Here is a 10,984-nt window from a genome sequence, read left to right as displayed (position 1 = left end):
TATATACCGACTACGTTTGTGGACGAAGTGATGTACAAAGAAGTTAAAACGTAAGGAAGTTTTTCTATTTATACAATCATTTGTATACTACATATTTCCTCTGTCAGTGCATGCTTAGGTGATTCAAATTATTTCGTTGATAAAAATTATTTTCAAAATATTTACGGTAGGTTACGTACTTGTGTGCTAATTACGTACTAATATTCGAATAACCAAATAATTTCACCTATTTGACTGATTGAATTAATGCAGTTTTTGACTGATTTTTTTGTAGAGCCCATCCTTATTTATTCGGCCTCAGTGTGGCCGGTGGATTGATGACAATGGGAATCGAAGGTGTCATAGTGGGACCCATTGTTTTATGTGCTTTTGTTACGTCGATAGAATTATCACGAATGATCCTCAAACCGCCCAGTGCTGATGACGATGTAGAAACACGAAGTGCCATATCTAATTCCTAAAATTAAATTTTATTGTTTTGTTACGGGTTAGCAATCGGACTGTACAATATTATAACTGTTTATAATTCTGTACGTTTGTGCCTTTGTGGTCTCTAACAGGGTTTTGTAATTTACGGCGTGATAGCACGTTTCGAAAGTAAATATATGCAAAGACATACAGATACATACCTGTGCTCAGGAGCACTTAAAGTTAAAGTTTAATGTACTCAGGATTGGGCACACAAATGTTTGTAAATACAATAATTATTTAAGCGGTTATATGGAGATTAAGAAAGGAAACAACCAAAACACCGGTTGGTAAAGTAGGGTCATAAGACATTTTTCATAAATTATCGAAGTGCCGCGCTTAAGTAATTAAATGCGTATGTCTGCGCTTGTCAGCATGAAAATTTTCTGCGCCCTTGAAAACTCAATCATAATCACTGAAACCGGCATGCGTTCAGACGGTAGGAAGTTAGGACTAGCTGTTCAGTATCTCAGCCGTACCCGGTATGTACCCGTTTTGTGGGTAAGTAATTGTAAATGCTAACTTCTAACCATAAGTATGTGATACGGTTACAACCCACAGGCACTGATTTTAATGTGATTTGTATGCGTTGAGCATCCTGTCTGTGTTGGTATAATTTAGAACAATGAAAACTAAACTTTTATCACCATCGTGCAGTGATATCAGCTGCCTGCGCCTCAGTTCATTGGCATCATTGCGTTGAAAAGTGAAACCAAAAATCGCAGTTTTTGTTTGCGTAGTATTTTTTTACGAAATGTCACAAGTGCCGGCTCAAGTCCCCACCGTGTGGCGATTGCATAATTATACAGTGCGTCATTCGCCGATAACAAGCAGAAGAATGCAGCTTTTTCAATGCCACACCGCACAAATGACGGGAACGTGTGCTACGTATACATTGTCACTTGTCACTGTTGTGGTGTCAGTATTTAAACTTCTTTTTTACAAAACCGTAGCCGTATTTTGATCTTTTCATTCGGGTTTCGAATATCTGTTGGCGTTAGGAAGCGCCTTCAGATTGACTATTCCTTTCCAAGTATCTCATTTCCAGGTTGGTGGTAAACGTATTTACCCAAATTTTTAAAAGTTAAAACGGTAGCTCCCAATTCGTTCGTACAGAATGCATAGAATGAAGTCATGCTATGCATTCTGTACTATCATTCTGGTCGCCAGTCAATGACGCATTTTCTTGCTTATTGATTTGACGACCCAGGCAGCACCAGCGACTTATGAACATGCACGTTTTTCGCTTTTCCAGTTACTGCTATGTTTTTTAACTTAATCATTACTTACAAAATTGAGGAGTATGTCCGCTCCTATGATTTGCTGGTACAATAATTATGTTTAAGAATTTGGAAGCGTCACCGTCAACTTCGAGAATTGGCACTTGTTGCAACGGATTGTGAAGCAACTAACGTTACGAAACCATAATTTTAGGTCCCCAATAAGATGCATCCCGCGAGAATCTGGAGCGCCATCGTTATGATGGCCATGCTGTTGGCAGGGCCACCACCAATCGAAGCTGGACCAGCAGCGTACGGGATCTGCCAGGCCGGATGCGCTGCTGTCGTGGTAGCGTGCTACGCAGCGGGAGGTGCCGTTTTCGGCACCGTGACGGCCGGTGTCGGCATCCCGGCCGCCATTGTGGCCTGTAACAGCGCGTTCGGGACGTGTCAGGCAGCGTGCTGGGCAGCGCTTTTCATTCCTATCCCGTAGTGGCGTAGTCGGCTTAATCCCCAGTTGTCAAGTGACATGGTAAGACGTTGTACTTGGCTGACTGTTGCTCTTGACAACTGGGAAATTAACGTTGACCCAGTAGCTGAAGAGCGATATTTTTGGTATTTAGTCCCTGATTTTGTACGAGCAGTGGTTTTCTGGTGCATTGGTACTTGCTTAGCGGAAGCATAGGGGTCAATTTAACTTACGATTCAAGCAAGCATGTTAATTTTTGTTTGCAGCTTTTGTTGCAGGTATTAATCTTCCAAGAATTTCGCCTACAGTTCCAGCATAAGCGAGTAAACTACAATTTTGGAGTTTATTTTCGTCGATATTGATTTTGTATTCCGTTGTCGCTCGCTTGGTCCTAATACGAATTACGAATGCCAGTTTATTGAAATGACATAAAATGAGCGGTGTCCAGAAATCGGTTTCCTTGGGTCAAGCAGTGACAAAATAAAATCAAATAATATGACAGAGCATATGTGGTAAAGATTTACAGCATTTTACTCACAGTAATTTTGGAGCAACTTGTGATCGCAATGCGGTATTGAACGACTTTAAATAAGGAAAAAAAGGGGGAAAAGAGTAGTAGTATGTTGCATTTAGTTTAGCCATTTACTACTTTGAGCGCCAATGGCTACTTCTGATTCACAGAATCTGGTGGCCCCAGCGACCTTGCTTAGGATCCATTTCCACTACCAAACTGTAGCTTCGCTCGTCCTCTTCCTGTCTCGGTTTCAAACGAAACTCTGGCCTTTCTTGATCAGAAATGAGCTATTCATTTGCAGAAAATATTCATCACCATTGGCTGATAAATCGTACTGCAGGTTCGCACTTCCTCGTATCTGAATAAATAAAAGCGCCAAATGAAACTTTTATTTGAAAACTTTTAAGAATAACATTCTCCATTGGTCACTTAACAAAAGGTTACCCTACCTGCCAAATCCACCGTTCCGCGTTCTGATTGGCTGCGAAGTCAGTGGCGTCTGTTCCGCCGACAACGACTACCTTTGACTGATAATCATGGTCAAAATACTGACAACGCGCTGTTTCTCAATTCTCTCCGCATTCTCTTCCAGCCACTGGTTCAGAACGAACGGATCGCCAAGTCGCCTTTCCGAATCCGGAATGTAAGGCGGCGGAGTGAAGTGTTCGGAGCTGGTCGGTTTGCCGGTGCGGTGTTCTGGTGAAGCAAAATACTCTTTGATCAGCTCGGCAATCTGCGTTCCGAGATTGGTACACTGGATCCAGCGTTCCCATAATGGAAGGACGGAGTTGTCCATAAAATAGCGAAGACAGTCTTTTTCAACCGGAAGACGTTGACGCTCGATCACCAATCCCACTGTGTCGGGGAAACGCTGTGGACTGTGTGGAATGCGGCTAGGAAGGAGGAAGATTTCGCCTTCTTTGATAACTATGTCGCGCATTGTGCCTCGTTCCAGGACTCGCAAAGTCATATCGCCTTTCACCATGTAAACAGTTCCTCACCTGCATGAAGAGTGAAGATTGCGTTTCTGCCTTTCTTTGCTAGTTACCATTAAAGCAAAGGCCAAAGCTACCACATTATCATTATTGACCAAAGTTAAACTTTATCGACAATTAATGGTAAAACAATACTGTACAAAGCACATCAAATTACGTCTACATAACTGCTCGCTGTGAACCGATTGGAATTACGAGGTATTTTAAAATGTGCAGAATTGCCTCATAATATTGTCAGTAAAATACGAGTAGTTCCAGTACCTTCTTCCATGTGAAAATCCTTGCGCTGATTTGGTCCGCCAACGTACATCACGAATAACTGGCCATCAGGACCGTGCATTAGTTTGTTACAAACCGGTGGATGAAATTGGTCCTTACTTTTCTCTAACCATACGCCAATATCGTTGTAAGAGCCTTGTTCCGAATCCGTCATTGCCGTGTTTCTGTGCGAGACCTTGAACCTTATGGAACACTGCAGCTTTTCACAAACCAGCACAAACGAGACGGTATAGATATGAAGTAAAATTTATATGGGAAACAAAATAACTTAAATCACGCACAAAAATTGTGCTGGGATGCACAGTAATAGCACTGAGAGATCTTTAAAGTATCGCACTGACCATCGCGATGAAATGTAGCGATTAAAGATCAACGATTATTGTCAGTTTGAGAAATTGTACTCTGTATTACACATGGAAAACCTTATGATTGTAGCCTGTAACGGCAAATACAGTAAGTACTTTACAAGTAGAGCCGTTCTATAGACACTTGAATCATTCTTCTATTATGTAATATACGTAACGTATACCGCACATCGGTATTTATCGTCAACTGCGGTGCAATTACTGCACCGCGCAACATTCGTAGAATCACAATACTCGTACATTCCGGACTGTATGCTTTAATACAGATTGCAATAACACGGTAACAAGCAAACATCAGCGCCAGTATTACCGGTAGCAAATAAGTCTTTGTACTTGTACTCGTAATCGACTTGGAAGTTCTACTATAGCTTGTAGAATGTAAGCGTGTTGCCGTGTAGCGTAACTGTACTGCAGTAAGTTTTAATAATAAATACCTGCTGTGGCTTGGTTCCTGTTCGTACCCGGTACCGGTGCAATAACAACAACAGAATTAATTCCCAGTACCGGTGCAACAGCAGAATTAGCAGTGTAAACTGTACCGTTTAAAAATTAAAAGTGCCGAAAGGCGAAGGACAAGAAATGTGCAAAAACAAGGATGTTTACACTTTTCAGGTTTCCAAACCTCCTGGGCACCAACTGTGCTCTACAGAGCATGCATTTGCATGCATGCAAAGCTTTCCACACGCATCCAAGCACGATCTATCTGTAAGATAACCGTAATTTTACATCCTTCGGGTGTAAAATTAATGTTAACAACCATAACATCCTTTGGCCCTTTGCTCTGCGTGCCCGTTTGCTATTAAAATTTTGTTAGAAGCAAAAGCTCCTACGACACTTCTCCACTGGAGCGTGAAATCTAACCTTACGTATAGGAAAATGGGAAGTCTCCAGAACGTAGTGGACTCAGTCTTGTCAACCCGACTCAACTGTGAAATTCTGGATACCAGCAACGTCATACAAATCGTTGCAACACAAGGCTCTTGTCTATCCTACACTGACCACCTAAAATTCTGACAGAATCAGATCAAAACGCATCATCGGAAATATGTTAAGCAATAATAAACGAGAAAATAAACAGGGAAAGCGCCAAAATACTGGCCGGTTGTTTCGTAAATCAATGAAGGACAGCACATAAAAATCAAGAATGCAAGAAGGACCGAGCCTTTCTTACCGGTACCTTTGGGTTTGCGCTCTGCCTTGTCATAAAAAATTTTGCGGCATAAGAAGGCTGAATTTCGAAGCGAAATCAACGGATGCTAACGTACCCAGGTACCCCGTAATGCTAACGTCCCTTGTTAGACAGTCGCCAATCAACAGCCAAAACTGCTTGCACGCCGTTCTCATTGCCTCGTAATTAACGATAAGTACTTATGACTTGTGTATTAATCAACTTTGCGTTTCAATATCTTCATGACAGCGTTTCGAGTAGTCCCCAGATTTACGGATATGAGAATCCCATCAACGTCACTCTCATCTCCAACGTCAAGTGTTTCATACAAAATCGCCAACTCGGCAAGAAACAAGACAGAATCCACGCAGCATTCGTATCGTGGGATCGCTCAAGTTCAGTGCAAACGTGATGTCTGTGCCGCTAAAACGGGATTCGATTCCACTTGATATCATCCCGTTTTTGAAGTCACGAACCGTGGAAATACAATATAGTGTCGTATGGAGCTGCAGCCAATGTTGCATTAGTTTCTTACTGTGATGGAGGGCATCAGGAATACCAGGAAGCGCAGTAGTATCGTGTGTCGATGTTTACCATTCGTGCATTTTTTTTCACTAGTGAAGCTATCTATGGTTGATGAAACCAAGTGCAAGGAAAAGTGAAAACCATTCTTTCAACCCGAGGCTTCGACGCTGGATTACGAGTTTGCGCTAATTCTTGTAAAACGGCGATCAAAAAATGAATAACTCAGTTCGTGATTCCTTTAACCTCTTCGAAATTCGGAGCCCATTTAACAATACTAACGCTCCTGAACCAATCCCGTATACATTCGTAACCGTGGTGGCCGTAATAGGTTTGTGCACTATTGCATACAATCTGGTATTTATTTCTGTTTTCATCCGGTTTGCCGCGGTCCGCAATCCGTTCACGTACTTATTGCTGAATGTATCCATTTGCGATCTCGGGTTGGTTGTTTTCAGTATGTCCGGTTTTGTATGGTTTACTTTGTTACCGCAGTCTGATCCAGCATATTGCCCTTATTTTGCCGTCATTGACAAATATTTCTTTGTTGGCACGGGTTATACGGTGATGCTAATCAGTATCGACCGGCTGTTGTCTCTGTTTACTCCCGTTTACTATCGGAATGTGCGATCGGTGCGCTTGTCACTGATACTGTGTGTGTCAATGTGGTTATTCCTGTTGGCGCTCCTCACACCATATGTTTTCATGGACGCGCTGTGGTATAACACGATGACCTTGCCTTGTTCTGTAAACTTTTCTGCTCAGTCAGCCTATTCAAAGGTCATTGAAGTGATTGGCTTCGATTTGCCACCGATTTTCATCATATGTAGTTATCTGATCATATTCCGCAAAATCTCACACCGGTCGTTAAAAAAACGTGTCCCTGTGGCAAGGAATACATCACCAACAAATTGTAAGTTGTCCGCAGTAAACAGGTACAGCACTTTGATATTCGAAGCCGCTTTCGAATAACACGATTACCACAGAATCTCGTTTTGGGGAAAAACAAAGCAGTATTTTGTTCGCAACTAGTGGCTTTTGCTTTATTGAATTACGCGCAGTAACACTTTCAGCTCTAAAGTACCAATCCTGTGGTAAGCGATTTCTTGCTTGGGAAAAAATAACTTTAAAACCTATTTCCCGACTGTACTTTTGCAGCTCACTCTGGTGAACAACACCAAAACGTGCCTGCGCATCGAAATATACAGCATCTGGTGCCTCTTAAACCCGCCTGCAGCTCACGGATGATGACTTCAAAATGTACCAGCTGTTTGGACTACTGGCTCTATGTGTTTTTCTAAGCTACATTCCACCAATGATTTACTACTTGGTCCTGGAGTTCACGAATTACTCGAACGGTACCCTCTACGCTGTTGTAGTGTGCTTGCAGTACCTAAGCTGTGTTTTCAATCCCCTTATATATCATTCGACGTTGCCTGCTGTGCAGAAAGCAATTCGGAAACTCTTGTGGTGTTGTTGAAAACTTGAAACAATAAAATTTTACTGATCTTTGATACTCGTACATATTTGCGTAGGTACCTCGCACTTCTGTCGGTTTGTATTCGTAATTCAATTATGACAATAAATTATGCAGCTAATTTGTTTTTACATTCTGTGCTCGACCCAGACAAATCGTGAAAACAAGTATCCGAATTTAGTAGAACTTATTCTTATGACTGTTGTTATTCTTAATTTTATCTTGATAAGTTACTTAATGTTAATTCTGTCTACACAACATCAATCTCGAAAACTTTATGACTTGATAAGCGAGTGCTGTAAACAACCATAACATAATGAAGCTAGTATCGAAATGATAATGATTCTTCACTGCCAACCTCTTCACTGCCACTAAACATGCCAAGATAATAGGTACTTCAGTACAGAAATAACAGCAATACTCGTATAATAAGTATGCATAACGGCCGAATTGCTTACAGGATATATATAACACAGCATTCACAAAAATTGACTCTTACTGTACTTCAGAATATTATGTGTTAAACATATCCAATCCAGGCAAAACACAGCTACAGGCAGTTTGGTGACATGTCTATCAGCAAAAACTGAAAATTATATCAAAGTATTATTGACGGTCTGTTTGTCGTTTTATGACAAAGCCACAACCGCTGCCAGATTAAGTGCGAAATGCGAATCGTGCTTCGTTATCACAGGTTAATGTTTAGTTTTAATTATTGTGCCATGGCTAACAAATTTAAAACACAAAATTTTTGATACTAAACAGTTTGCATGTGCTCGATAAATTGCTACAAAATTCCAATACAGGAATAAATAGCATGACAGTAGACCAAATCAGTGGTTTAAACAAAATTATCAAAGTATTATGACGCACTTGCTCATTTTAATCACCGCGAACATTTGGAACTGCAGACGGATCACTCTGATAACGATATACCTATAACAAAGAAAAACGATTGACCTTGAGAATTGTAGGCCAAATAACTGATGAACTTATGGTAAGCATTGACGATTAAAGCACAAAAGTAAAACCGAAATTATCGCCTCCACGCTCTTTGACAACTTGGGTCGATGCTTCGTCCACCCCAGTTGTCAAGGGCAATGGTCAGCAAGGTACAACGTCTTACCATAGCACTTGACAACTGGGATTTACCCGGACTACGGTGTAGGAGCGAGCAGAGCTGCCCAGCACGCTGCCTGACACGTCCCGAACGCGCTGTTACAAGCCACAATGGCGGCCGGGATACCGACACCGGCCGTCACTGTGCCGAACACGGCGCCTCCCGCTGCGTAGCACGCTACCGCGACAGCAGCGCATCCGGCCTGGCAGATCCCGTACGCTGCCGGTCCAGCCTCTGTTGGTGGTGAAACCGTCAGCAACATGGCCATTATAACTACGGCGATCCATATTCTTGATGACGACATCCTATCCACTGCCTGAACATATGTAGTGGTTTCGTTATAAGATTAACACAAAGAAAAATCGTACCCTGACAGAGTTTATTGTAACTTGTATTCTGAATATTTTGCCCAAAAATCAAAGAACTGAACCATAGTAGTCCCAATGACATATGAGGTTTAGCCAGTCCGCGAAATAGCAATAACTAGCGCACAAAAAAATTAGTACATTTTAGTTGAAATCTGACTAAACCTCTAATTATTTTGGTACAGTAAAACCTGTGTAATCTGAACACCTACTTCGGTTCCTTAAAAAGTGTTCAATGTAAGCAACTTTTCAATATTCGCAGTAACATTTGCAGTTAACGAGGTGCGGCGGTTCCTTACTGGGCGTTCAATATACGAGGGTGTTCTACTTTTCACAGTTGTTCAATCTCACAGAGTTTACTGTAGTTTTGTTCTTAACATTTCCAGTGTAGTGGAGGGCGCTGCGACTGGCTGATTATGTACTTTTTTTAAAATAAACGTAAACACCATGGGAGTTTAGTGGACTAGCAATAAATAATATGCCTGTAAAAATATAAAGTTAGAATTTGTCCGAATGTAGGGCCGACCAGTTGCAAAGGCTTCGAAATCTAAGTTTTGGCCACCCGACATGTATTTATGAGATGCGTCATGGAAGGTGACCTCAGTATGACTGCGTCACTGCAGTCAGTCTGCTTGGTCTACGGTTTCAGAGCAAAAAATCAGTTGTATCCTTAAGATTTCAAGAACGAATTCTTAGAACTAACCTGAAAGACGAGACTGAAAACGAAGCAGTTGCTCTCGTGAATCTGTGATCGAATAGGCCAAGCGGCATCCGAATTTCTGGAGTATCAGAGATAAAAATGCGATTGCTGACTTAACAAGTGTGACAGCACAAGTTGCCTCACCAGCACAAAAGCGCAAATCTACATACTGGCATTTTTTATTACCGGCGGTTTATATACAGCCGCTGCTCCGTGAATCTCGAGCAAACAGCCCTCTAGAAACTGTAATGCAAAGAAAAGCGATGAGGTAATCATGATGTGATTTGAGTTCGAACACAATAAACGTAGGTACGGCAGCTGATATCATTGTGAGATACGATAAGTCATTATGGTTTCACATTTGCGTATCCAAGTCTTCAACACAAACGCACAATCAAGTCACAAGTGCCGTTAAAAGTACATACAGGCTGCACCTTTGGTAAGCCGAAATTCGGCCTGGACAAGCAGATACGCCTGGCGCATGCTGGTTTCGAGTGATTTTCAAGGCATAACAATCGGAATAAACTTGTTTATCTATGTGTGCACATTGTACGTTGCATTTTGGTGGTATGTTACAGTTTTCGATCGGTCGTGTGATTCGTTCAATTTACATACTGTATTTCTTTCATTGAAACTAACGCAGATACCAGTCCGTACCAACATTCTGCACCTTGACTGTCCACAAAAGCGTTCGAGGAATTAACGGTTGTTATGCAGCGTATTTGTTACTACGGTAGTATATTACCACTTGTGGCCATAATTTAGTGACATTTACGTAATAAAATAATACGTATTAGGAAAGCGATGCGGTTGTAGTAAACATGCGGTGGTAAGATGCGGTGGTAAGCGATGCGGTTATAGCTAAGCTGAATAATGAGAGCAACATGAATGTTGCGGTTATAGCGAAGCTGAATAATGAGAGCAACATGAATGAGAGCAACATGAGCGTTGAAACGTTGGGACATTTGTACAAATTTCAGCACAAGCGCGAAAAGTTGATTACATAAAAAAGTGGAAAAAGTGGATTTCGGAATTCTAAGTGAGAACGGAATTAGGAACGTTGGAAACCCCTTTTCACTTTTTTCAGTTTTCGCCGGTTAATTTGGTAAAAAATAACACATTAAAGGGCATCAACATCAAATGTGATGGATGTATCTCCTAATTACCTCCAAGTTACCTAGGACGAGGTAGCTCCACGTTATATCATAACTTATTATTCTTGAAATATGCATCTTTCACGCGCTAAAAATATAGCAGCTGACAGTATCACAAACATTAGCTTGGACGAAGTGTCCAGACCCTCATACGAAGTCTTATACAGT

The 10,984-nt window shown here is 41.4% G+C and overlaps 2 long non-coding RNA genes and 1 pseudogene across 3 annotated transcripts; 1 reads left to right on the top strand and 2 right to left on the bottom strand.

The window, feature by feature from the left end:
- Positions 1–1,468: 1,468 nt before the first annotated feature.
- On the top strand, positions 1,469–2,479 carry LOC129599479 (uncharacterized). Its single transcript, XR_008691919.1, has 3 exons — positions 1,469–1,516; positions 1,903–2,220; positions 2,424–2,479. It is a non-coding gene; the product is annotated as an uncharacterized LOC129599479 (long non-coding RNA).
- Positions 2,480–2,600: 121 nt separating this feature from the next.
- On the bottom strand, positions 2,601–4,763 carry LOC129599464 (3-hydroxyanthranilate 3,4-dioxygenase-like; annotated as a pseudogene).
- Positions 4,764–8,162: 3,399 nt separating this feature from the next.
- Positions 8,163–9,877, bottom strand: LOC129599463 (uncharacterized). 2 transcript variants are annotated; one of them, XR_008691917.1, is made up of 3 exons: positions 9,666–9,877; positions 8,630–8,913; positions 8,163–8,413 (listed from the first exon to the last, which is right to left on the bottom strand). It is a non-coding gene; the product is annotated as an uncharacterized LOC129599463 (long non-coding RNA). The 2 variants fall into 2 exon arrangements; XR_008691916.1 differs by having other exon boundaries at positions 8,604–8,913; positions 9,666–9,876.
- Positions 9,878–10,984: the final 1,107 nt, after the last annotated feature.

The sequence above is a fragment of the Paramacrobiotus metropolitanus genome, unplaced genomic scaffold, assembly GCF_019649055.1.
Source record: "Paramacrobiotus metropolitanus isolate TYO unplaced genomic scaffold, Prichtersi_v1.0 Parri_scaffold0000146, whole genome shotgun sequence".
Taxonomy (NCBI): Eukaryota; Metazoa; Tardigrada; class Eutardigrada; order Parachela; family Macrobiotidae; genus Paramacrobiotus; species Paramacrobiotus metropolitanus.
The sequence above is the reverse complement of the archived record's forward strand: the minus strand, read 5'-3'. Positions and strand labels throughout refer to the sequence as shown.